Consider the following 26,373-nt stretch of genomic DNA (forward strand, 5'->3'; position numbering starts at 1 on the left):
ATGGGATAATAGTATGTTAACCAATGCAGCCAATAACCAAAAACCTGCCACCCGTCCTAGCACCACCCAGGATGCACACACTGAGTGCTAGGCACCTACTGGACATTCAATAAAAACCTGCTGCTTTTTAAATATCCCTTTCATTGTGAGGGAAAATGAAAAATTTCAGAGGCAGAAAGGCAGGCGTGCTTGGGCTAGAAGAGGGAGCTTCATGGACTGTGTTATCATGCAGGCCCAGCACTGCTATTTCCTCTTGGTGAAGAGCGAGCCTTCCTATTGGCACACCATCCAAACCGAGTTAAATTTTAAGACCTAGTTAAACTTGGATTTCTTCAGGCTAAGTGGAAACTTGGTAGATTATGTTCTCCAAATTAAAATAATAATAAAATTGATTTGGAAAAAATAAAACAAGCTTGAGGAGGCCCAAATGTATCTACTTGTCAGTTTTACCATCACAAATGGAATGAATCCAAACACAGAAGCCTTCCCCGCGCCTTCCTTCTGCAGCTTTCCTCTGTGTATACGCTTTCCACAGAATGTTATTAGCCATAATTTCTCCTCCTCTAATTTATTAGATTATGTCTATATACTGCTGTACTTATTTTAACAAAGAGGTTTTTAAACAAATAGAAGGAAATGTAGATTTAATTTATTTCATCAGGTGAAGAATTCTCAAGAAAATCAATTTTCATTTGCACAGGTATTCTGGTAGTCTGGCACCCCCATTATCACACTCCTGTTCCTTCCTCGCCGGCGTTTACATGACAGATAGCTTCATTTCTCTGCCACGATTCTATTACTTACAGAAAAATATGTTTAAGGGGTATTAAAGGTCTTACTTAAACTGACAAAAGTCACCAAAGCTTGTGTTAAGGCTGACACCATCTTTAACTTACTCCAGCGAATGGAAACCACTGGGAAAAATGCAGCTGCCTGCGGCAATGTGGTCGGCGGGTTTTATTTGCAGCTCCTCATGTTTTGTTAATTTATTGAAGACCTTTAATGCTATTGCAATGGGAAAATGGGTCTCTGCCAGCATGAGGAGGTCTGATAATGGATTTTCTATCTCTTCTCTCCTATACTGTGCATCTCAGAACCAGGGCACATATGGGATGCCCACAGCCAAGTTTCTGAAGTGGTTTAAGTCTTAGGTCTACTCCTGAATGCTCCAGTTCATCCCATTTTTTCTATCCTCAGGGCTCATTGACAAACATAAAATAGATCCTCTGTCTAAAACCTGTCTAATAGCTTCCCTATGCAAATGTGAATGTGCTTGTCTCTTCCCACTGCGTTCAGGGTTCAGGTTAGTGGTTGAAGTCAGCCATGACCTGAGTATTTACACCATGGAGATTGGCAAACACAAGTCAGAACTTTCTTTGTTTCCAGAGCTGGTTGTAAATATTTACGAGCACGCCCTTGCCTGAGCTCCTGCTCCACATGGCTCACCATTGTCTGGCCACACTGACCTTTTTAGTCCTTGAGCACATCAAGCTCTTGTGTTTAGGGCTTTTGTATCTTCAAGTCCTTTAGTGTGGTGCACTCTTGCCTCTCATAGTAGACACTCTCAACTGTCATCTTATAGCCTCTTAACCTTTAGTGAACACAGGTTTCCAATGTCCAATTGCCAGGACCACATTTTATACCTGAGTACATTCTCTGGTCACCATTTGCTGCCAGTGTGGCAGGCCAGAGTGCCAGGGAATGAAGGTGCCCTCCTGAGCCACACCCACAATCCTTAGCAAGGACTCCAGGAGAAATAGCCAACCCAGACCTCTTGGGTAGCACAAGCTGGAGATGGCCATTTCATATTCTCGGTTTAGTGGCTGCTTCTCCCCCCGTCTCACTCTCTGCTCCTCCAGTGGTGTTTCCTGAGATCCCTTCCCACCCAAATAAACTTCTTATACTTCAATACTTCCGTCTCAAAGTCTGCTCCTAGGGGAATCCAAACTAAGATGCTCCCAACTCCTCTGCCCAGCTCCTTCTTCCCTTCAGTCTTAGCTGGACTGTCTCCATAAGGAAGCAAATCCTGACAATCATCTAAAACTTCCCCCAGTCCTGTCCTTGGTAAATGCTAGAGCTTGATTTTAAACTCAGATCTCTCTGGTTCTCAGATGAAGTTCCCCTGAGGCAACCCCACTGAAGGAGGCTTTAAAAAGGCAGATTCTACATCTGTGGCTCCCAGGGAGGACTAAGAACCCATAACCGTGTATTTTTAATAAGTCCCAACAAATGATTCTGACTCATGGTATATAGTCCCTGAAGCACTCAGACTGGTTTGATGGTGGGATGCATTGTCTTTGTAATGATACTTTACCATTTAATTTACCACATATTTATTCCTTCAGCAAATATTTGTTGAACTGAGGATGCCAAGACAAGCATGGGATTTCCATAAACATTTGGCATTTTTATGATTAGAAAATGAATTAATCCTATTTTAAAAGAAATAGAAACATCTCTTATAAAGTGAAGGAATGGTATCTTTCCTGGGGCAATAATGTGACATAAGCAAGTTAAAGGTTCTGAAAAGTCCTGCAGTATGAATAACAAAAGGCAATTCAAACATCTGCTTTAAAAAATCTATGTCTTCTTATCCAATGGTATTTTTTGAATCTCAGAAAAGAAGGGCTTTTGATCTAGTTCTAAACCATGGAATCTTTTCCCGTGGAGAATCCCCTTCATTCAATTCTCAAATATTTATTTTGTACCTCCTTTGTGCCAGGTGCCATCACGAATATCATGACCAGTTTTCATTCATGATAATGAACCAAATGGATACAGCGCCTGCCCCTAGAGATTCTGCATATAGAGGGGAAACAGGCATCAAAGCTGAGGATCTGGGCAGAGAGGCAGAATTCCAGAGTCACTATTCTGGCGATCAGAAGCTAATTTTCCTGTGAGCTGCCCTGTCTCACTCTCTGCTCCTCCAGTGGTGTTTCTAGACTAGTGTTTCCCAAGTTCGGCGTCTGAACTTGCCTTGGGAAACACTGGTCTAGAGCAATGGTTCTGAAGCTATTTTGAGATGACCTTTTCGTGACTGAAGGACTCAAAAACCCACCCACCTTATCCTATGCCATTTTCGTGTTCTAGAAGAAAGTTTCTGCTTCAGTGAGACATAAAAAAGCAATGTTCAGATTTGTATTAACTTTATAAGCAAATTATTTCACAGCAGAAACAAATACAGCGTTTTCAAATTATTACTGTCACAAAAGGCTGCCAGGAGGCATTTGGGAATTACGAAGTCTGAAGGTCCTTTGTACTGAACTCCAGCCAGCCTGAGAATCCTGTGTTCAAATCCTGGTACCCCCAACCAGCTTACTAAGTTCCACATCTGTCCTATTGCTAAGTGGGATGTCAATGCTGTGCCTTGTTGAGATATCTTGAGACAAAAGGAAGGAGTCTGGTTTTCTCAGCAACCAAGATCCACTCAGGTAGACAGCTTTCCTCTCCCTGAGCCCCTCCACCCTTTGGAGGGACTCTGACGGTTTCCTCTTTCCTGACCAAGATCCCACACTTGGAGAACACAGTAAAACTAGGTGTGGAATAGGGACAGGAACCCTGAAAACATTCACGAAAACACACTCCTAGTGAGAAGAGGACATAGTTTTTGACTTGGTAGACCAAAGACAGATTGTCACATTCAGGTGTGTAATTAATGCCTGCTGTGTCATGAGAAGCCTCTCTACCGAGTAGAGAGAAATCCACTTTTCTGTAAAACTTTAGCACCTTGGCTAGAAACACTTTTTTTCTTACACAGTACATTGAAAGACTATTTTCCAGACAACCAGAAGCCTCTGTTTTGAGGGGAGGAAGGAAGGAAGGTCTTGTAAGAGCATGACATTTTGTGTTGGCGCTTGAGCGTCTTGGCAATAAGACAGCCTTATCTTCTTGCAAGGGTGACCTGCCTGCCTCGTGAGAGCAACAGCCACATTTTGGACTTTATTGTGTGAACTGCCCTAAGGTGTGATCCTCTGTCTAGACCAGCTGCACTTTGATTATTTAATAGCAACGAGCCACCAAGAGACAAAAAGTGGGTAAAAAAATCTCTTCCCTGACGTACTTTTTAAAGGCCTACTGCATGCAATGCCCAAAGCAAGCTTAGTGTTGGCAGCATGACTCAGGTTTTAATGCCCTTCTGCCTTCTCCCCTGTCCCCCATAAAGGGGAAAAGTGTCACACACTCAGGGGTCCTGGGATCCCCCAGGCTGGGGTCACTACCCTGGGCCTGTAGTTCAGCCTCTGTGGGTGATCCAATAACTGCAAGGGGGACCCTGAGCCCACTTAACAACTCAGGTGGTCAGGAGTGATGTCTTCCTGGTAAGATTTACCACTTTTCTGGTGTGTGACTCCATTAGTCCTTGCTGGGCATAGCTTTTGGCCCAGGCAGCCTTACCAGTCCTCTAAACTGAAAAGTTATGGAGCCAAAGATGAAAAGATTATTCCAAGGCGCGAAATGAAAGGAAAACAGAGCCTCGGTTAGTGCAATTAAAATAACTTTATTCCATCTGTGTGCAGGTGGGATAAGATTTCCAACTGGGCCAGGAATAAATCCACACGTGGGTAATGTTGAACGGGGGTTTTAAAGGTCAGGAAGGTGGGGTCCTGACATTTTCTTTCTTGGGTTGGGCATCTGTTGTAAGGGTCGGGGTTGGCCCATTTACCTTTCCCAGGTGGGACATCTGGTGGGTAGGGTAGGGTAGGAGGTTGACCCATTCACTTTTCTTAGGTGGAACATCCAGTGGGAGAGGGTAGGGAGTTGATTCTTTTAGGCGGGTCCACCCTATTTGGATGGGTTTGACCCTATCATAAATGTTCTAGCAGGACATGGAATCAGGCCCACTACCTTTGCAGAGGCCAGGGCTCTGCTTAAGTTACTTTGCAAACTTTACCTTTTCAGAAAAGAAGATGGCAGCCTTTTTGCATAGCTGGCTTAGGAGCAAATTTATTAATATTTTTCCCAAAAGTAGGGGGCTCTTTAACACAGTGAAATTCAGAGGTCAGGTGAGTTCTGCAAACTTTAGATGTGGGGTGCTGTGTGTGTGTGTGGATGTACACATGCGCGCACATGCATGCCTACATGCACATGCACAGGTGTGCAGGGCTCAGGGGAGGGGAGGAAACCAAGATATCATGACAAGAAGCACCCCAAAGATCCCTTATCTGAAAAGATGCCGTACACTGGCAAAGCATTCTACACCCTGGATTTTTCTTTCTTTCTTTTTTTTTTTAGTTATGATTATTGAGGTGACAGTCACGTAGCATACAATTAACCATTTTACAGTCTATAGTTCGGTGGCATTTAGTGTGTGTGCAGTGTTGCACAGCTCCCGCCTCTCTATACTTTTGAGTTTTTTTCATCACCCCCAGAAGTACACCTGCACCCTGTACTTTATTTTTTCTTTATTTTGGGTTAATGTGAGGGTATAAACAACTAGGCTACAATGTTTACTTTTGTTAGGAAGAGTCCTTCTTGTAATTGTGTCTGGCACCCAGGACGTGTGCCATATACCCTTGCATTGTGCCCCTTGAACCCTGGACTTTAAAGAAATGTGTGCTAAATGCCACCTGGGTGTCTCCATTAATCTCCCGCAGTCCCTCCCCAGGAAGTTATCGAAATCCCACTTTATACCTGTATAGAGGCTGGTTCTCAGCAAGCCTACATTTCTGAAGGCCAACTTCTAAATCTGCTAGATGCTTTTTTTAAATGCAGATTTCTTAGGTCCACCCTTGAAGATTCTAACTCCCTGGGGCCTAGGGTAGGGCTAAGCAATCAGGACTTTTAACACCTGTCCCTAAGGTGTCTGATGTTGTTCTCACCTGAACACATTTTATCTTTTCTTTAGGCTAGGGAGGAAACACTTCCCCACTCCCTGTGGGCCAGTGGGACCCCTCTCTACATCCACAGACCACTCTGGCCTGGGCCAACCTGCCTTGGTCCCTGATATTTGTTTGGGGACTCTCTTCTCCCCACCTACCACCCACTCTTGTGTACCAGCCCTTACCTGAGAGAGAGGATTCTGGTTCCTTTGCCTGGTGCTCCAGAGTCAGCTCTGAATGTGACCTTACTCCCTACTTCTAATACCCAGCTGTGGAATTCTCATGGTACCTCCACACTAGACTCTGAATTGTAGTAGTCCTTTGCCCTGAGTCTGCATTTCTTTCCTATGATCTGCCTCCTGTGGTAAAGATTTTAAGTCTAGCCTTTCCCTTGACTATAGGGAAATGATCTCTCAGTCCTGGGAATATCTTGCCTAATGAGAGTGCTTTGTTTTCCTGGGGGCCTTGGACCACACTAGAAAATCTAACAATGTGATTCACAGGGTGTGGGGAGGGGCACGCAGTGGAGGGGTGGGGAACACTGGAGATGAAGGGTAACCATGTGGACTGGCAGCTCATGGCATGACGGAGCCCCAACAAAAACTCCACACACCACTGCTCAGGGAGTGTTCCTAGCTGGGAACACTGTGTATATCATTATACCTCACTACCTGGAAAGTATCACTATCCACAACTCCTCTGAGAGAGAACAACTGGAAGCTTTCTGTTTGGAAGTTTCCAGGACATTTCCCTGTGTGCCTCTTCCCTTGGCTGATTCTAACCTGTGTCCTTTCCCTATAAAAACCATAACATGAGTGCAGCAGCTTTCAGTGAGTTTAGCAAGTCCTTCAAGTGAATTATTGAAACTAAAGGTGATCTTGGTAACTCACAAACTTGTGATTCAGAAATGACAGGAGTCTTGTGGACCACCCTCCTAACTTTGCAGCCCCTCCTTTAGCACCAAGGTTAGGTACCTCGACTTGTCCCTTAACATGCTTTAGGGTATCATCCTAAGCCCCAACATGCTGGCTGGGATGCTGCCCTCCCTGCTGTACTTTCCTAGTGCTGATGGCTTTACACCACTGGATTGGGTTCCTGCCCTGACATGGTTTGAATGAATATTCGTCCCCTCAATAATTCATGTTGAAATATAATCCCAAACATGGCAGTATTGAGAGATGGGGCCTTTAAAAGGGGATTGGATCACAAGGCCCTCACAAATGGAATGATCCATTTGTAGATTATGAATTAAAGGGTTAGTGAATTAATCTAATGGAGGTGAGACTGGTGGTTTCTAAGTGGAGAAGACACCTGAACTGGTATGTTCAGTTCCTTCACCATGGGGTGCCCTATGCCACCTCAGGACCCTGAGTCCCACCATTAAGAAGGCTCTTGCCAGATGTAGCCCCTCAAGCATGAACTTCTCAAGCTCCATAACTGTAAGAAATAAATTCATTTTCTTTTCAAATGAAAGAAGCATATTCTGTTACATTCTTAGAAGCAACAGAAAATGGACTAAGACAGGCCCTCCTTGTCCTGCCTCACAACCTGCAAGCCAGTCCTAGAGCTTGTCCTTCTGCCCTTGGAAAGTCTCTCTGCCTGGGCTGTTCCTCCAAGCATGGGCACCTCTCTAGGTCCCAGCCCTGTCACTCTGTCACATCCCCTCAGGATATACCAAACAGGCCTGGAAAATGTGCCCTCCCCTCCTTTCCATGCACAGCTCTCTCCCTGGGTCCTGTCAGCCAAGGACATTTGCTGATTTGGGAAAAGCCCAAATGAAGAATTCCCTCCGGGTTTGCTGGTTCTGCTGGCCCATTTCCACCCAGACGCAGTTATCTGGTCTAAGACTGAATCATTGCCTTTTTCATGGAATAGATTTTTCCCCCCTATTTTAAGTCTCTGTGGGCTCCAGATGAGCTGGACCCCTTTATCTTCTCATCACAGCATTTCTCTCTTTGGGCATTGACTGAGATGCACAGATTTCACAACATCCTCTTTGGAGAAGGCATAAAAGGGCCCGCAGCCGCTTTCCTGAATGTCTCCAACGAGGCAAGGTTTCAGCACTGGCGTCTCTCGCAGCAGCCATCTGCCCGCAGCCTCTTAACTTCCTGACATTAAACAAAAACGAAACCAAGGTCTTCCTAATTGGGGATCATAATCAAGAATCTGTCATGGGGTCTCTTCAAAATTAATTCAGCTTGATTGTTCTCTAGACCTCCACTAAGGAGCTGGCTTGTTACTCTTGACACCAGCTTGTCCCATTTTCATCCCATATTAGTTCCCTAACAAGGTTGCACGATCAGCTCTTAGTTCACAAATTAGAAAAATGGGCAATGATTCCAGCAGCTACGTCTCAGAGCTCTCCTGCTGGATTACTGTGACGGTTTCATCACTGGGCTTCTAGATCTTTCTATATGAGCTGAAATTGGTTCCAAATGTAACTTCATGTTTGATCCCCCCGCCCTTCCCTCATTGTTGTCACCATGCTATATTTTTTTTAAAAGGACTTCACCAAGTTATCCATCTCATGAAAATTAGAGTAAGGTATTGAACTGTTACAGTTAATGAAGCTTTCAAAAAGTGCTTCTGTAGACCCCATCTAAATGCATCTCTGGCCACCAAAATTATCCACATAATTCACTGCAGTGAGGATGCCTGAATCTCCACCAAGGGGGACCCACTGGGATCAGTTCTGAAAGTGATGAGGGAACTTGTAGGGAACACAACAGACTGTCTACCCACTGTCTAGTACTATTCTAGTCCCAGTTGTAACTGATGTCTTTGTGCACATGGAGCCAGGCCACAGAGCTATGTGGACTTGGGTTTCCAACTCATGCCACTTCCTAGGGGCACCAGTCTCCTTCTGTGTAGAGTGAGGATAATCACAAACCCACTTTCTGGGGCTGCAAGAGAATTTTTTTTGGGGGGGCTGCAAGAGAATTAAAGGAGATGAGGGACACAGCAGGGCCAACACTGTGCCCACTACAGTGGGCACCAACCTGGCCCTTCACACTGGTAGGAATTCTCCCTTTGGTTTCATGTGTGAGGGCTTCACATTTCTGAAGGGAGTGATTTAAATCAAATCATACCTCTAAATAAAAACATCCAACTTGCTGCTCAGTTGCTTGTCCCACTTCAGCAACTTCCTGTTCTTATCTGTGGGAAATTACAGGGCCTTATTGGAAGAATAATTAATATGTCAAAATCCTGCCCTACTCCCCAATGTAGGGTGGTAGCTGTTGAAGTAGGAAACGTTCATTCATCCAGACTATAAGACTTAGATCGTCAGCAAAAGCCAAAGACAGAAGTAAGAAAATGTATGAGTGCTAAATGAATTGATTTTCATAAAATTAACATTATACTGTATAATAACATTTCCCAATATAAAGTCTTCTTCATATTAATATTTATAACCTTGTAAGGATTAAATTATACCTTTGTGATTATTTTAATCTTTTTTTAACCTTATTCTGTTCCAAAGATAAGGGTTGGTTGTGTTTTGTTTATTGTAAGGCTTTGGGGTCACTCTCTCTCTTTTTTTCTTTTTGTTTGCCTTTATCTTCAGACTGTTTTAGTGACATTGATAATTCTTCCAAGAGGGAGATATTGTAACTTTAATAATGGTTATGCACAACACATACACGAATCTGTCGTGGAGTTAATGGGAATGAGAAGTCTACTTAGACAGTAAGCTTGAAAAAGCTTTCATGTTATCATGTTTAGTTTATAATCTCCCTCCTTTCCATACAATGTTGAGCATTCCTGAAATAGGAGATCAACCAAGGTAGTTCCCACTAGCTCCAGCACCACCCCCCCTTTGTGGGGTTTTGGATGGTGGGTGCCTGTGTCCTGGGACAGGGGTCAGGACAGGCAGGCATGGCCCAGGTTCCCACACACATGCTGTGCTCCCCAGGAGCTCCTGCAGGTCCCCGGGCTCCAGAGCTGTCACCTGAGGCTCGAGCTGTGTACCCAGAAACTGCACACAAACCTCAGCAGGCAGCGCAGGAAGTGAGCCCCGAAGCTGTGGCACAGCCCCATTTGGCAGGCTGGCAGAGGAGGGGAAACCCTACCCTTCTTCCTCTAGCAGCAACAGATTTTTTTTTAAGGATATAATGGTCCCCGCCCCCCACCATGCTTACCAATATTTTAAGTTTGGGCTTCTTTTCAAACTTTTGAGCTGAGTAATGATGAAATATACACAGCTTGACTAATCTTTCACCAACTATCTCTTGGGTCCCATATTAGTTTGCTAGGCCTGCCATGACAAAGTACCACAGACTGGGTAGCTTAAGCAACAAAAATGCATCATCTCACTGTCCTGGAGGCCAGTGACCAAGGTGTGAGCAGGGCTGGATCCTCCTGGGGGCTGCAAGGGAGAGTCTCCTGCAGGCCTCTCCCTGCATCCCGTGGCTGCCACCCATTGTTATTATTCCTTGACCTGCACATGCATCACTCTGACCTCTGCCTTCATCTCCACATACCACTGTGTGTCTGTCTGTCTCTGAGTCCAAATTTCTCCTTTTAGAAGGACACCAGTTATATTAGATTAGGACCACCCTAAAACCCCATCCTAACTTGATCATCCACAAAGACCCTATATCCAAATATGGTCATAGTCACAGGTGCAAGATGGTGTTAGAGCATTATCTTTTAGGGACTCAATGTGTTTTGAGGAGACACAATTTAACCCATAATGGGTCTCCACCTCTCTCTCTTCCCCTACAACCCCAGCACTTGTTGCCAGCACATCTTGCCTAACTTAGAGACCTTGTCCAATGTGCCCTCCCTCAGGTCCCTTCTCCTACTGGAGGGTTGAGGGGTGAGTGCCCCAGGAAGTAACTCAGAAAGAGAGAGATGATTACAGGAAATCTAATTAGGGGTGCTCTTAGGACCAAGGCCTATGGAAAGGAAAGATAACAAGATTAGCCAAGGACCCTGTAAAGGCCTCTGACAAACTTGCAGGGAATTCTGGAGACAGGGTGACTCTCAAAGCTGCCGAGTCTGGGCATTTCTACTCCAATTGATCATGCACCAGCTTCTGGCTCTCCTGAGAAGAGCAGGGCTAAGAAGAGCTAAGCCTCAGGGCAAGAACCCTCTCCAGCAGATGCCACCCTGAAGGACAGGGAGCTGGGCATCTAGGAGAATAGGCCTTTATGCCTGTAAGGCAATGTGGTAGGTCATTCATTCCAGCCCCCACAAGTAGCCAGGATGGTCTTTCTAAAAGGGAAATTGGACCAAGTTTCCCCCCTTCAGTGGTTCCGTGGCTTTTAGGATAAAGATGAAGCTTCTTAGCTTAGACCCACAAAGCCTGGCCCTTGCTATCTTCCAAGCCTCTTCCTGCCCTTCCATCCCCTTCCTGACATTGGGCTTGCTTGCTGTAGACTCCCCTGTCATAGAGCCTTTGTAAACGCTTATTCTCTTTTCTCACCTACCTAATGGACTCCATCTTATCTTTTAAGGGCTTCTTCCTCTGAGAAACCCCAACCCCTGACTCTTTAACCAAGTCTATTCCTATGACTATAGGCTATTGGAGCACTGCGTTACTATTTGTATAGAACTCACAATTTGCAGTTTTACATTTGTTCTTGTGATTATTTGATAATTGTCTAGCCTCCCCATTGGCTTGTATGTTCCAGGAGGACAGGGCCACATCTGGCTTTATTGTCCTCCCAGAGCTTTGCACAGACTGGCACATAGTTGATTCTCCATGAATATTTATTGAATGAGTGAATGAATGAATGAATGACTAGCAGCTCCTCACCATGGGGGATTTCACCAAAAATCTGTGGTGCACTCACATTCACTGTTTTAAAAAAATAAAAAAGAAAACAAAGAAAGTGATATGTGTGGTCCCCTGAGAGCTATGAGAGATTGGACATACGGCAGGTTAACAAACAGCATGGATCCTATAAGACCCAGGGAGCCATTTGTCCCAGTAAGGACACAATTCACTGGTTGTGGGGATTTGGTCAATGGCCCCCTAGTGGGGAAAGAGCTAAAAAAATCCGCTTCCTCTAGCTGGGCCCAATCTGTTCACTCGGACTGGGGCGGGGTTGGGGGCTTCTGACCGAGGCAGGGAGGGTGCACCTCCTCAACTGCCTGCCCTGCTCTGCCAACCAGAGATCTTGGCCAACAGGTTTACAATGTGCCATGCACTCCTGGGCTAATACAGAAAGAGCCAGAATGAGGGTGGGCAGGGGTTCTCCAATCTGCAAGTGACCCGCTGAAGTCCTGGAGTGGCCCGGCCCCAGTCCATAGCCAAGAAGGTGCCCCCCTTTCAGCAGAGCCATTTCCTTTCTGTCAAATCCTGTTGATCCTGCTTCTTCTTTGTCCCCAAACCCTACACTGTCCCAGTTTTGTCCCAGTATGCAGTAGGTCCTGCCATCCCGTGAACAGAGAGGGAAGCTGAGGCAAGTGACTTGCCAGGGCTCTAAATCCAACCAGTCTGTGGTTTTCTTGAATGTTCCCCCCACAGGCACTAGCCACCCACATGGAAACTGCTAAGAGCAGGGGCCAGGGGCAGGGACAGCGGCTGGACAGCTTGAAACTCTGCATTCGAAAGCCTCCAACTTGGGGAAAGGAATGGTGGATGCTGGTCTTTCTGCAGAGCTGGGGCACAAACAAGCCCAGAGGTGGCACAGCGAGTCTTCAGTGACTCAGTCCCAAGCCTCTGCCAGAAACCTCTGGCAGTTCCTTTGTACCCACAGTAACTTCTAACTCTCCCCACCCCCACCCACCCCTTTTTGTTTTCATTCTTAGTTGCTGCTGCACCAAGACAAAGATTTCACTAGCCCTTTGGAAGAAGTTTGCCCCATACTGGGGTCTGGGACCAGACTGACCACCTCGCTTCAACTCCTAGCCCTGGACACAGCTGTGGACATGAGATGGGCCCTTGGGAGCCCCAGAGTAATTCCTTTGTATCCAAGCAGTAGATAGATGGCAGGTCAAGCCGAGAGTCTCCCTCCCCCTCAACAGGGAGAAGAAACACCCCTTGCCCCCCCCACCGCCCTCCCGCAGCCTTCTGTTCCCAGCCCCATGCTGGAAAGTAAATGTTATGCAGTAAATTCTTTCCTAACACATCAGCAGTGCATGACCAGAGCGTTTTCCCCCAGGCGATGGGCTCATCCATCAATGCCAGTAAGTGAAGATGCAGGTTTCCTGAGCTTCTGGCAAGACACTGTAGCTAAAAGCATACACACCTGTGTCGGGGAGGCTTGCCAGGGCCAGAGGGCGACAGCACCACCAAAAGCAGGAGGAAGCTCTGCATCTGGGTGGCTCTCCCAACTGAAATGAGAGAGCCTACATCAACTGTGGGGCACAGCCCCCTGGGGCCTCACCCCAATAGCATCACCCCAACTGCTCCTGTTATGTTTGAAGCCCAGGGAGGAACAACCTACCTGGCCACAGCATGTAATAAGCCTAGACTTTTCTCAGGGAGAGAGGCAGCCCAGCTAATGAGAAGGAGTGGACGTGAGCTTCTAAAACACAAAAATGAAAAATGACACTCTTCAGCTCAGTGAAATATGGAAGAAAGACCACTCCTGAATCTCCCCGAATGCTCGCTTTGTAGCCTCCAGGCAAAGCTGTCATTTTGGACTACACTCGGCCAACAAGCAACTAATGATGACGGCTCATCGTTTTCTTCCAGTTCCCCTGACTTTTTTGCCTGGTTAATACATCATAACTAATTCTTCCCCTTGTTAACAATGGCCTTGTTTCATGCTTCGGTGTTTTGCAAGCATGACATTGAGCTCCTTGGGAGAAGGTTCCATGGTCACATTTAAACACATTAATAAGGTGAGATAGTCCACTTTCTTCTGGCCCCACATCCCATCTCAAAATATGAAGTCTTTGCTTTTCAAATATATGGTCGGCATCTCTGTCCACATGTTGTAAGGACAAAATAGTAAATATTATCTCCCTCTTCTCTGGCCATCAGGAGGACAAGAGGGAAAAGAGCATCATAATTCTTCTCCTTATGAAGGTGAAAAACATTACCTCGAGGGTATTATCTAACTCTGACCTTGACTCTCCAGTGTTCTTGGCTCTGTCTTCTAGCCATTTCAAAGAAGAAAGTCTTTGATGTGCTAAAGTGGGATCCTGCATCATCCCTATGCTGGTCTGAGGGTGAGCAGATGGTCCCCCAGGCTTGTGAATGCAAATCTCTGAATGCCCCTTTACATTTTCTAAGATGAAACGGGCTAAAAACTTACATTAGTCAGAGAACTGTGCTCTCCTGATGAAGGGCTCTAAAACAGTAACACCAAAACAGCAGACACAATGGGAAAGTATCAGTCCATTCTTCGGCTTCTGTTTTGGTTTGCTTTCTTTCTTTCTTTTCTTTTTTTTTTTTTTTCCTTTTTGATCTACAAGATGCCAACAACTAATTTGACTGATTTCCTCCATTATTTCCAGAATGCTTAGCATTCTGAACACTTTGGGGTTTTCATATATTAATTTCTATTTTGGCTTTCCCTGGGTTCATTTCAGATCAATTTGTCAGGCTTACACTGTAAGTTGTTTCCACCCTAAGAAGACAGGACTTAGGGGCCTGAATTCCTGGAGCAGCTGTGTGAATATCTTTCAGCAACTCCCCTCTTCTGAGCCCAATTTCCTCATTTGGAGATAACACAGGGGACAATAGCACTCCATGCCTGCCTGCCTCCTAAATACTGAAAAAGTCCTTTGTAAACTATAAGGAAAGTTCTAGTCTCTGTCCCCACCTAGCACTTGGTGACTTCAGGATCCCATCCATGTCACCCCTGATATGTCAATAGACTGTTGTCACCTAAAACTTCACACCTACTCTTGGCCCTCTTCTCCAAAACTGTGTCTTTCTCCAATGTCAGGAACTTGAACTGGGCTTCCCCCAACCCTGAGTGTCCCACACCCACCTGTCACTGATGCCACCTGCAGGGGGGGTCCCGTTGCCATATCTCTTGAGCTGACCTTTGCCACCTCTCTCAGCAATGCTCCATTTCAGGGCACCACTACCCATTCACCTCCTTCTTCAGGGGGACACATGTGTGTGTTCTACATGCTGTCACCACAAACCTTTTTCTTGTCATGTCAGAATTTCAATCCAAACATCCCCCTCCAGGACTTGCCCAGTATCTCATGCCTCCCTCTAGTGCAGTGGTTCTCAATTTTCCTAATGCCATGACCCTTTAATACAGTTCCTGTGGATCGCGAGAACTGTATTGAGAACCGCTGCTCTAGTGAGACAGGCAGTCCTCATGCCCGTTAGATGCCGGATCCCTGGTTCTCTCCAGGGTGTCTCTGCCTGTCTGTGCTCAGCTTCCTAGTTATACCCAGACCCCTCCAGCACTCACATCCCCCACCACGTGACCACTCAGCTCCTGGTTCATGGGGCCATCAGCACTCTCCTCAGGCCATCTCTCTGTCTCTGCATTTGTCCTATGATGTCTTCTGACTCCATCCATTTGATGAATTGCAAACTACATGCTCTGCTTGTATTTGCATAGGAGGTTGGTAATTAGCTGTAGAGCATTTTGTTAAACTTCTACGTGAAAGATGCTAGAGAAAAATAAATTGCATCGTATTGTATTGTACTCTTGAGAGAGCGCCTCACTCGCTGGCCCAGCTCCTATTTGCCCGCCGTATTACCATCCTGAAAATTGCTATTCTTGCCTTGATTACTAGGTCTTTTCAGCCTCAGAATTAGTTTTCAGGGTACAGAGCAGTTTCTACCAACTCAATATTTTTACAGGAGGGTCTTATTCACCAAAGTTAATTCTGCTCATATTGCAGTGTGCTTGAAAATAAGTATGAATCTTGTTTATTTTCATTCGTAATGTTCAACCAGCCAGTAGCAATTGGAACTAAATTACAAGCGTTCAAGGAATGTACTCACATATTTCAGAGCTGTTGAGAAACAACTTGCTGGACAGAACCAAGTTCAAACAAAGCTATAAACCATATCATGGTTAGCTTTAGGACCCCCCAGAGAGTGAGCGACTTGGTGCTGCCACAGGACTTGGGGAGGGAGGCAGTACAATTGTTTTAGCTTCTAAAGCTGGTCACAGTTTTACCATCTGCCTCTCTCAAGTCCCTGGCAGGCAGGCTGAAGATGGCATCAACTTAATGGTTCCTAAACCATTAGAAATGCAAACCTTTTTATTTCCTCGTAAATAAATCTCTGCTTCTTTCCACGGCTTCCCGAAAGGAATGGGTCTGCCAGTGAGGGACTTTGTACTTTGCTCAACAAGGTTATTTTCAATTTCTCCCCAGAAAACAATAAAGCACTGTGCTCTGGGGAAGGGGGCCTGGGATGTCAATCAATAGACATTTATGGTTGGCTTACCATGTGCAGGAGAGCAATCCAGGCATGGTCCCTGCCCTCACACAGTTTGCAATCTACCAAATAAGGGAGCCAACAGGCGCACACACAATGACCAGCTGTGAGAAGTGCTACTTTGGAGAAAAGTTCAGGAGTCTCCAAGAAACAAGAGGATCACCTCCCTTAGTCTGGGGACTGGACAAGGATTTCCTGAGGAAGTGGCAGTTCCACTATGGCCTGAAATTTTGACTCTAGCAGCCAAGGCAGAACTTTTTCTGCTGGGCTCAAACCAGAGAGTATCACCACCTCTATTATTTAACATGTATAGATTTCCTGGGATACAACATAAACCTCAAAAGCCCTGTCAGTAGAAATTTCGTGGATCGATTTTGAGTCTTCCTTTGGACTTAATTTCAGAGAGCCTTACCTTCCTCTTTGATGTGCAGGTGCTTGGCAGGGCCTAAGTATTTCTGTCCCTCTTAAGTACCTCCAATCTCCTCTTTCCCAGCCAGGCGTGACCAAGCTACCAGCAATCCAGTTAACACACTGCATGGTTCTGGAATCAAGAGATCCTGCAGTGAATCCTCTGTAAAGCAAAGAATCATTTTTTAATGTGGTTTTCAGATTATTCACACTTTAAATTCAGATTTTTACATTCAAAACAAAATGTTTAGTAATCCTATCTAGACTGATTGCAAAAAAACAACTCCATCTCTCCCACTCTCTCTAAACCTACACCCTTTGCCTCATGACTCAGTAACATCTCCCTCAAAGGGGTGAGGGAGGGTCTAATTCCCAATCTAGGCTGGTCATGTGATTTGCTTTGACCAATAGGATACCTCCTAGGAGTTTAGGACTCATGGTAACCCTACATCACCATGACAACAAGCTCAGCTCCCTGCTGGAGCATGAAAGACCATGTGGAACACAGCCATTGCTACCAAGGAGCTACCAACAATCACCTAACACAGCCAAGGTTAGCAGGACCGCCCACCCTCAGAAGACCCCAGATGGTGATAAATGATTGGGATGTGAATTAATCTGCTGGAGCTACCATAACAACACACCACAGACCAGGCAATTTAAAGTACAGAAATTTATCTTCTCACATTCTAGAGGCTGGAAGTCCAAGACAAAGGTGTTACAGGGTTGATTTCTCCTGAGGCCTCTGTCCTTGGCTTGCAGGTGGCTGCCTTCTCCTTGTGTCCTTACAGAGTCGTCACTCTATATGTGTCTATGTCCTAATCTTCTTTTCCGAGAAGGACCCCAGTAATTGGATCAGGGCCCAAACTCATGACCTCTCTTTACCTTAATTCTTACAGTTGCATTCTGTGGTCCTGGGGCTTAGGATATGAACATACAAATAGGGGGCTGTGGCACAATTCAGCCCATACCAGGGTATTTTGTTTCACAGCATTACTGTGGCAATAAGTAAGAAATACTCCAAGTAAGCACCAGGCACTACATTTGCACTTTGATTATAAGCAAGAACACACCAGGATCCTGGCTCACCAAGGAGCTCCCTGTCTGTAGGTTTCTCTCCATACAGAGCCCCCTACCAGGGCCAGCCACACGCATATGCACAACACGTACAGGTCCCAGCCTGGAATGATTCATTCACCCCTTAGCCCTCACATGCATGCTCTGCCTTTACCAACAGACCCCAAAGAAACACAGAGAGCAGAGAAGTATTGCACTCCCTTTATCTTAACTTTCAATCACATAATAAGCAGTTACATTTTGGAGCCCCAGGCAACAGCTTGTTCTGTTTTAATTAACTTGCCTTTTATTGAATTTCCATATTCAACACCAAACACCAGAGCTCCTTTACATGTGTCTATAAAGTCAGCGATGGCCTGGCATGGTACTCTGGGTCACGTGTGACCTTGATCACAGGGAGGACCAGCATGCCCACATTGGGAGCTATTAGAGTTTTGATCCCACACAGGTGTGACTAGGGTGGGGGCCTCATGCAGGACACGGGACAAGACAAAGAAAGTCAAGTGGGCCAACATGATTCCCTCCCAGCAGGAAGAGCACAGGAGGACTTTGTGGCTCGGTTATGCCACATAAAGGGTGACAGCTACATGGCACTGGCGGCTGTGTGTAATGTGCACTTTACTCATTTATTTGTAAAAGCAAGAAACAGAAATAGTAACAGAGAGATCAAATCAAATTGAATTGACAATCAAATCAAACTGAAATGGGGATTGGGCAGGGGGTCACCTTCTAACCAAGGCCTTGTAGTGATAGGCTGGACTGACAATCCCAAAGTAGGGCTAGCACTCCTAGAACAGACACTTGCGTTCTCCTCCTTGCCTGGGGAAACCTCCTAGTACCAGCCACAGGGAAGGATGTCAGCCTCCAGAGTTCAGGGAATTCTGTCTCTATCTTTGGTGCCCAGAGAGGTGATATGTGGCATGGAGCAGGTTGCTTAATGAGCACCTGTGCTTGCTACATACATCACACTTTGCTCCTCTCTTCACAGTAGGGTCTGTTTTAGGGTGGGTTCTCTAGACACAGATCCTGAAATAAGGGCTCAGGGATCCCAAGAGAAGCTGGTGAAGCAGAGGGATGACAGAGGAGCAGGCAGGAAACAAAAAGGAACTCAGTGAGGCTGCCAGGCTCAGGGAGGCACTGTGGAGGATGCTTCAGCACATCTCATGGGGAAGCACCGCGGTGAAGATGAGGCTTCTGAGCTGTCCTGACATAAGGTGAAGGAGCTGCCTCCCCACTCCTGACCTTTGCACTCAGTGGCCAACTGCCATGCAGGTGACCACCACACCCAGGTGCTCTTGTGCACCTTCAGGTGCAGCATCTCCAGAGGGTGGGCCCCCAAGGGAGAGGTGAGGTGCAGGCCTATGAGAGGCAAAATCACACTGAAGCTGGGGGAGAGGTGCCCAGAAATGGAAAAGGGATCAGAGGGGATCTGGGCATAAATTTAATCTGAGTATTTACATGCCAAATGGGAGGAACTCAAGGTTGGTTCATTACCCACAGGATGTTTAATTTTATATGTCAACTTGGCAAGGCCATGATACACAAATAAGTGGTCCAGCATCAGTCTGGATGTTGCTGTAAAAGTATTTTTTAGATGAGATAAATATTTAAATCAGTAGACTTTAAATTAAGCAGATTATGTTCTATAATGTGGGTGGGTCTCACCCTATCAATGAATGACCTTAAGAGAAAAAAGAACAATATTTCCCAAGGAAAAGGGAATATTGTCTTCAGACTACCTGAACTATTGATACAACATCAACTGTTCCGTAAGACTCAAACCCATTGGCCTGCTTTGCAGATTTTAGACTTATCAGCCTCCACAAATGCATGTACCAACTTCTTAAAATCTCTCTCTCCCCCTCTGTGTGTGAATCTGTCTCACATAAAGATATGTCTATACACAGTACACACACATTTTTAAATACACATATATATAACTTATTGGTTCTGTCTCTCTAGTGAACCTAGACTAATACATCCCATAAAAGGTCTTGGCCATGAACTCTCAATGTGCTCAGATTGGGACATGAAGAATCTGAATGTGCCAAACCTGGATAAGAGCTTAGAGATCGACACTGCATCCAGGGCTGCAAAGCCAGAGGCCTCCAGGGCCAGACAGGTAGTACTGATTTATGAGGGGACCAAGTATAGGGGACAGGATGGGGAAGGCGAAGCAGCAGCTAGAGCCATTCTTGTCGTCTGTTACTATGTGACAAACCACCCCCAAAACTTAGTGGCTCAAAGAATAAGCACTGTATTATCTCTCACAATTCTGTGGGTTTCCTAGGCTCAGTTGGCTGGTTCTTCTGCTTCATAAATGCCAGATAGAGCTGTATTATCTCACTCGCATGGCTGGCAATTGGCATGGACTGCTGCCTGGGAGCACCTTCATGTGGCCTCTCCTGCAGTTTGGGCTGGCTCACAGCATGGCATCTGTGTTCTGAGAGGGAGCATTCCATGAGGTGAAGGAAGGAGATATCTCAAGGCCAAGCTTTGAAAGTTACATAGTGTCACTTCTGAAGTATTCTATATTGGTCAAAGCCAATCACAGGTCATTCTGGATTCAGTGTGGGACGGAACTACCCCAGGGATAGTTCCCCACAGAGCAGGGCTCAAAAGCAAATTCATATTTAGAATTTTTAAAAACATTCTGAAGACCCAATTAAATATCTGCTTGCCAAATTTGGCCTAGATACTAAAATTTTAAAATCTGTTTCTGATCTAACACCATAATTTTCCCAATATCTGGTCACAAATGGGGATAGAAGGAATTTTTTTTAATTGAGGTGAAATTCACATAATATACAATTAATCATTGTAAGTGCACAATTCACTATAAAATTTGAAGAGAACAGCTTGGTGGCATTTAGCACATCCACAATGTTGGACAACTACCACCTCTATAAAATTTCAAAATATTTTGTCACTCCAAAAGGAAACCTTACATTCGTTAAGTTGTAACTCTCCAATTCCCCCTTTCCCAGCCCCTGGCATGCACTATCTGTTTCTGTCTCCATGAATTTACCTTTTCTGGATATTTCACATAATAAAAGCATGTAATATGTGACCTTTGTGTCTGGATTCTCTCACTGAGAATGTTTTCAAACCTCTTCCATGCTGTAGCAGGTATTAGTGTTTCCTTTCTTTTCATGGCTGAGTCAAGTTTCATTGCATGGATATTTCACAACTTATTCATCTACTCATCCATTGGTGGACATTGGGTTTTTCCCACCTTTTGATTATTGTTAATAGTGCTGCCATGAACATTTGTATACAAGGATTTGTGTGAGTGCAGGAATTTATCTTTGAGACCGTGCAGGCAGCAAGAGGCAGATCCTAAGTGAAAGCCTAGGTTCTCTGGCTCCTCAGCTAATGTACATTCATAGACTGTGTTAAAATTGGACACAGCCAAGAAGTACAAGTTGTGGAGGTGGGCAGTGTGCCAGGTCCCGGCTATTTCTGAGGTGGTTTTAACAATGAATCAGAAGCAGAAAATTACTGCTATATTGGGTCCTTCCCAGATGTTCAGACAAGGCTAATATCTCACAAATAAAGCCACCTGGCAATGAGAATTCAAAGAATCAAAGAGTATTTGATCTTCTTCTTTCCTTTTAAAGACAAATACACACTCATACACACTCACATCACCCTGCCATCAGCGGGGCTCCCAAATGGCACCAAACCCTTTGAATACTTGGGGAGGTTCTCCCAGCAGAGCCCTTCTGTGATGCTCTTTGGGTCCTGAGGGCTTCTTTTATCTTCTCAAACCCAGGAGAGACCCTATGGTAAATGACAGTTGCTGATAAAATATGGCTGTGACCAGAACAAAAAGAACTCTACATTTCTAGCTTTAAAATCTTAGCATTGTATGGATCCCCAGAATTGCCTTTGTTGCTATATTTTGAAAGAAACATTGTCACTCCAGGGTTCCCTGCAAGGTGCAGGCTTTGAGTTCCAGCTCTGGATCTTGCTATACATTGGTTATTATGCAAAATTAATTATCTTGGTCATTTGAATGTTTTCCCCCCAAACATAATATAATCTCATTACAGACTACTACATACCAGAGTGAATCTCAAGCCAAATTCCATTTAGGAAATTGAAGGTAATTTAGAGTTATATGATTTGCAGGGGGGGAAAAAAGAAGAAGCCCCTTTCTCTGCTAAATGCTAATTTGGTCTGTCTGCATAATGTAAAAGTGACATTCATTTGGTTGGGGAATTGTTGTAAGTGTGTAGGCGACTTGGGGCAACAGAGGGGCAGTTCAGAATTTTTGAGTGAATTTATCTAGAAGGAGTCTATGCATAATAATTCTAGGATGAAGGCAGCAGATGCCAGAAAGCCAAAAGGCTTTTCAGAAGATGGAATTTATCTGCTGGTGGGAGGACTCCCTGGCAGGCAAGTCTGTGGGAAAAGCCACTTTTATGGCTTGGAGACGGCCCTGAACAACGGAGAGGCAGCAAGGCATTTGGAGGAAGCAGGAGGAGACGCAAGACAGGCTAGACCACCTGGGCTGCTTTCAGAAAGAGCTGTAGCTTTTGCAGTTACAAGGCACTTGGTGTGTCAGCGTACGTGGAAATGAGGAGTGCCCAGGGCATGTGGGCAGAGCACCTGTGATGTAAGCTACACATATGAAAATAAATGGAAAAGTTCAAAAGTGAATACCTGAAGTGGGCCAAAAAGGTTGAACCTACATTAAGACCTTTTTCAGTGAATAAATCAGGAAAATGATAGATGTAGCTGCATACTAACCCATAGCTCTAATGTTACCTATGAAACCAGCCTCGAATGGAAAGAAGGATTAGCATTGGGAGAGTGTCTACATCGGTCAAACACTTGCATCCATCTTTTCATGTACTATGCCATAATTCTATCTGAGTAGTGTATTAGTTTCCTAGGCCTGCTATAACAAATTACCACAGACTGGGTGCCTCAAAACAACAGAAGTGTATTCTCACATAGTTCTGGAAGCCAGAAATGTGTCATCAAGGTGTTGGCAGGATCGATTCCTTCTGGGTCTGAGGGACAATGTATTCCATGCCTCTCTTCTAGCTTCTGGTAGGTATTGACTTGGTGTTGCGTCATTCCAATCTCTGCCTCCATCTTCACATGGACTTCCCCTCCATGTGTCTCTCTGTACCCTCTCCCCTTCAATAAGGAAACCCATAACTGGATTTAAGGACAACCCCAAATCCAGGATGATTTTATTTTGAGATCCTTAACTAATTACATGTGCAAAGACCCTTCCAAATAAGGTCACACTCAGAAGTTCCATTGGACATGAAGTTGGGGAGGATATTATTTAACTAACTATACCTCATTTTTACAATTGAGGAAACTAACATTGTCCAAGGTCACAGATCTGATGGATGAAGGATTGATGACTTCAGTCCAGAATTGTGTGACATCAAAATGCTAGAGACTTCTCCTAACCTGCTGTATGTGAGCTGTAGAGATATTGAAGCAGCTGAGAAAAGGCTCCTAGCAAAATTACCTGAGGGCAGCACCTGTGGCTCAGGGTGGCAAGTTCAAATCTGGCCCCAGCCAAAAACCTGCAACAACAACAAAAAATTAGCTGAAGGTGGGGCAGGCACAATCCAGGCTCAATAAATATTTGTTGTATCAGTGAAATGAATATTCTCAAAAGGACTCCAAATTTCAGGCTCTCAACACAAATAATATATTTCTCTTTCCTTTCTTATGGGACTTTTTGCACTGGAAAGCTGGAAGAAAGGCATGATCTGGCCAAGGTCAATTGTCCACAGTTTGTGCTCTGTCTATTGGTGCTGTGCTTAGCATTAGAAAAACCATCAGCTGTGATAAATTTTATATTTTATTGCCCTTTTACCTGTTTCTCAAACAGTTTCAAGTACACTAGAGCATCTTTTATCCTTAATGGTCTGTTTTCCCAAAATTTATTTTTGGAAACAAATGAGTAAACAAAAGAAACCAAACCCAGCTTGATCCCAATAACTCTGAATCAGACAAATTGGGTCTTCTTTTAAGCTTCTTTGCTGCTTACAAGGCTTTAAAGGGTCTTATGAGTCATTAATTTGTTGGCTCTTGTGGAAGTATTTATGCAGGGCCATTAAGTAGCACAAACTGTAGAAGAAAATTGAGATTCTTTATGAATGTGGCTTCTGACCTCAACTGCCAATCTCATATATAGTAGAGAGAAACACAGACTTTAGGATTTGGGGCTAAACTTCATCATGGCCTGATTTTCCATCCCTAGACAGTTTTCCACCCTTATTCACATCTTTGGTCAAAAGTAGAAAACAAAACACAAGGACAGAACACTAAAGTCTAGGGGAGAATCTGGGTCCCAGAGCAAAAATTAATCACCTCCCAAGCAAAAATGACAAATTCTAGTCTTTGTCATATCATCTACAGCCACAGTATAAGGAGGAAACATGTTGAAATTTAATTCTGATACCTGGAGTTAGGACAAATTTCACAGATTAAAAGAACAGTCCTCCCTTAATTGGCCCTCACTTCTGACACCAGCCTCAAGCTCCAGAGCTCCCAGATCACCTTTACTTCTAACCAACTAACCACAAATTTGGAGGTTCTCAGTACTTCCCCAGATTTAGTAACTCTTAGACCCTTCATAGAACTCAGGAAAGCACTGTACTTTCTATAATTATTTATTTAATAGGACCCAAATCAGGATCAGCAGAAAAAGATAGAGAGACCCATAGAATGAGGTCTGGGAGGCTCCCAAACACAAGCTTCTTTGTGTCCTCAAGATGTATCACCCTCCCAGCACACAGATGTATAATTCCCAGCAAGGGAGGTTTATTGAACTTCAGTGTTCAGAGTTTTTATTGTGGTTTTATTAGATAGGCATGATGTGTGTGAATTATCGACCAACTGATTGAACTCAGCCCTTCCATTCCCCAAAGGTCAGGCTGATAATACCTAACTCAACATCCCAACCCTCTAATTGCAAGGTTGGTTTTTCTGGGGTGGCTACAAAGTCATTTTGTTATCATAAACTCAGGTGTGGTCTAAGGGGCCCACCATGAATAACATAGAAAATCCCATTTCTTGGGAAATTTTTTTAGAAGCTCCCTCCCAGGAACAAGAAACAAAGGTTAGCCAAATTCTTTATTATACAACATACATACACACAACTGATGGGACTGAGACTAAAAAAGCATTTTCTCTCTTCTCCTGTTAATAAAAATCTTTTGTCACTTGATCCATTTTTTAAGCTATAAAAAGAAGAAATACTTGCTTACTGGGATCTAGTTTGTGGAATAGACTGGGAAGAGTAGAAAGGGCCCCGAGAGTTAGGATTTGGGAAGGAGAGTGGGGAGTGACACAGGAGAGGCTTGGGAGCCAGAGGAGGGGGCTTTAAGAAATGTTCATGAGGGTTTTAAGTTATAACATGTTTGGAAAGATGTGGCTTAAGGAAGAAATTCATTTTAATTTCTTTTAATAGTGTACCGGTGCTTTTAAATCTCCTTCTTGCAGAGACTGAGCTGGGAAGTTCATCCCCCAGGAATGTTTCATTATTTTATCCATATATTCTTCTTATTTTTCTTTTATTACACATCATCCTCACATTGCAAGTAGATGCCAATTCACATGTGACATGTGCTTCAAGGTCAATGTGCAGGCCAGTAAGGCAGGTGCTAGCACACAGGTGAGAAAACCAAGGCCCTGGGGCTTAGAGGAGGAGTTTGGTGGTGAATGTTATTCTTACTCTTTCTTTTATACTTTGGTTCCCCTTGGTGCTAGGCTTGGGGCATGGGATGGAAGGGAGAGACCATACCAAGAGGATAATGGGAATCTCCAAGAGTAACAAAAGAAAGTACTTAAAATCTGACAGACCTGGATTTGAATCTCAGTTCTTCTCTGAGTCAGTGTTCCTGGGCTAATTATTGAACTCTCAGTCGGGGTCAGTTTCCTGATCTGCAAAGTAGGGGTTGACTCACCCAGAGTAGGGCAGACTCAGCTGGTGTTCTCTCCAGGAGCCTAACATTTTAGGGAGCACCTGCTGCCTTCTCTTAGCAGGATCTGTACTTCTGTGCCTAGGGGATGTACTCCAGACATGCACAGAACTGTGATGTAAATACTCTAGCTCCCGCCTTTGCTCATTAAGGATAAGTCCATTCTCTGCAGGGAGAAGATATTTAAAAGCGCAGATCCACAGTCAAAAGAAAGTAAAATGGGTTCCTTCCTAAGATGTGCCTTTCTTATGACCCATTGCTCCCTGCTCCTCAATGTGCCCTATGTTGGCTGCCTCGCCATCTCATTTCCCTTCTCTTCACCCGTGTTTCTTGGAAATATCTTCCAAATAAACCTCTTGCATAAAAACCTTTGTCTCAGGGTCAACTTCTGGGGAAGCCCCAGCTAAGACTATAAGCCATTAAGAGGAATAATTGAGATGCTATACAAAGGGCTGAGCACAGCACTGGCATATAAGAAGCCTCCTTAAATATCAGGTACAATTGTGCAATTGGGATGGCGGGCTTTGAAAGGGCTTCATAGAGATATCATTTTGGGATGGCCTGGAAGAAAGAGTTGACAACTGTGCAGGTAGAAGGGACACCTCGACCACAAGGGTGCAGGTGGTTACCAGGGGAGGGCACAAAGGCAGAAGGAAAGAACCCCGCCCAGGGTGAGAGGAAAGGACCCAGGGGTCCAGGGCTGGCTAAGGTTACTCTCCTAAATGCCTTGTGCCCAGCAGGAATGGGCTTAATTCCACAAAAGGTGTGCCCCTGGCCCCTAGCTCTGTGGTCCCTC

This window comes from Otolemur garnettii, unplaced genomic scaffold (genome assembly GCF_000181295.1).
Source record: "Otolemur garnettii isolate 467f Iridium unplaced genomic scaffold, OtoGar3 scaffold00092, whole genome shotgun sequence".
Lineage (NCBI taxonomy): Eukaryota > Metazoa > Chordata > Mammalia > Primates > Galagidae > Otolemur > Otolemur garnettii.